Source organism: Mus pahari, chromosome 6, assembly GCF_900095145.1.
Source record: "Mus pahari chromosome 6, PAHARI_EIJ_v1.1, whole genome shotgun sequence".
Lineage (NCBI taxonomy): Eukaryota > Metazoa > Chordata > Mammalia > Rodentia > Muridae > Mus > Mus pahari.
In genome coordinates, this window is record NC_034595.1 from 50,701,587 (window position 1) to 50,703,826 (window position 2,240).

At 45.4% G+C, this 2,240-nt stretch overlaps 1 pseudogene; it reads right to left on the reverse strand.

Annotated features, from left to right (window-relative positions):
• Nucleotides 1–549: 549 nt before the first annotated feature.
• Nucleotides 550–1,328, reverse strand: LOC110322773 (annotated as a pseudogene).
• Between the last annotated feature and the right edge of the window lie 912 nt (nucleotides 1,329–2,240).

Consider the following 2,240-nt stretch of genomic DNA (forward strand, 5'->3'; position numbering starts at 1 on the left):
GAGAAATTTGGCACCAAGAAAAGCTACCAGGTAATTTTTAATGGAAGGTTTTTGTTTGGTTGGCTGGTTTTATTTTTGTTTTTCAAGACAGGGTCTCTCTGTGTAATCCTGGCTGTCCTAGAACTCTATAGACAGGGCTGGCCTCAAACTCAGCCTGCTTCTACCTCCTGGGTGCTGGGATTAAAGGTGTTTGCCACCACCACCTGGCTGACTATACAAAAACTCCTCTTTAAACAGAGTTGTGGAGCCAGGCAAGACTGGGCCCAGGTCACGTGACTAGGAGCCAGCCACCTCGCTGCACTGAACAGCCCTGTAAAGTTCAGAGCAGCAGGATGGACTACATGGAAAAAAAAATGCTGCTTATGGTCTGGCTAACCTGTGATCAAGAAACAATGTTGCATTTATTTGTTTGTTTGTTTGTTTGTTTGTTTTTGAGCTATCAGGAAACATTTACTAAAAACCTGTTCAGAGCAAATATCAACAAGGGAGGCAGTTCTAAATGGGCTGTGAGGGTCAGCCCACCAAGAACCAGAATGATGTACAATGCTGCTAGTGCTGCTGGGTCCACAAGGACTTTCTGCTCCGCTTGGAGAAGCCAGCCTCCCTCTCCTTCTCAGGGTCGAAGACTTCTGCTATGTCATGGGGCCAGTCATTAAGGGGGGGGGGGCGGCAGTGTGGTTCAGAGGTGGCCTGGAAGTACTTGGCCATGCAAGGCAAATGCATCCTAATACCACACGTCTCACAGCTTTGACCCTGGATGAGGAAGCTGTGGCAGATGTTGCGTATCTTCACAACATCCGGGTAGCTCTCTCCGGTGAACCCCACTCCATCTGCAGGGATATCCTGGCCATGCGAGGTAACTGCCCGACCCTTATCTGTCACCTGCTCTACACAAACTTCTGCAGCACCTCTCTGCTTTCTCCCCCCTCATCTTTTTGCCTCTGAGTTGATCCACTAGGTTCAAAATGTTTGTAGAAGAAGGAAAGCCAGTTTCTGAGTAAACAATCAGTTCCTATGCCTTTCTTAAACAGCTTCCGCTTGTTCCCTGCAAAATCCCTGGCCATTTTGGAAACTGAAGTTGTGGCAAGATTTGCCGGTGCATAAGTGGGTCTTCGGAGACTGCTTTCTCTTAGTATTCGGGACTCGGAGACAGGAGACACTGTCGATACTGTTGATGAAGTCCTGCAGCTTCTCGACAGTAGCCGTTCAGGCAGGGACGTTGTAGCTGGGATTCTGCACACACCTAACTTTCCACTCCTCACCAGCAGCTGGAGGAAGCACTGGTGCACTTCTGTCATGGCCCCTGCTCTTCTGGCAAAGCTTTGCATGTCAGAAGGATCAAAAGCCCCACCTTTGAATTTTTAATTAACAAGTAATTAAGTAATAGAAGAAACACAAAAGAAAGCCAAAAAAACAAAAAAACAAAAAAAAACAAACAAACAAACAAAAAAACTGTTCAATAGACCTAGGTAGAAAGGTAAGCTAGAGAAGATTAAAGTTCAGTACCAGTTTGAAACATCAAGAGATCCAAAGCCAGGGTAAGGAAGGGCTCAGCATCCTGTGCCAATCACAGCAGGATCTCAGGGAGGGGTGCAACCTTAGAGGCTGTGGTGGCCCCACTAATTAACACAGGGAAAATGTAGCCCCAAGAATGCATGAGACCTTGGGTTCAATTCCTAACACCATAAAATGATAATTAAGAATAAAAAAGTGGGGCTGGTGAGATGGCTCAGCAGGTAAGAGCACCGACTGCTCTTCCAAAGGTCCTGAGTTCAAATGCCAGCAACCACATGGTGGCTCATAACCACCCATAATGAGATCTGACAGCCTTTTCTGACGTGTCTGAAGACAGCTATATTGTACTTATGTATAATAATAAATAAATCTTTGGGCCTGTGCAAGCAGGGACTGGGCGAGTGGAATTGACTGAAGCAAGCAGAGGTTCTAAAATTCGATTCCCAGCAACCACACGAAGGCCCACAACCATCTGTACAGCTAGAGTATACTCATAAAATAAATAATAAATAAATCTTTTTTAAAAAAGAATAAAAAAGTGGAGCCCGGGAAGACCCCTTTGTGTTAAACAAGAGTTTGTCCCGGAAGAAAGCCGTACAGTGGAAGGGAGGGTACACAAATAAACCAGGCCTGTTTTAAATGGATATCGGGCTGCAAAAACATAAGAAATAAATAACTAATTTTTTAACTTCCTACCCAAAGAAAGAGCAAAGCAAAGTGAGCCT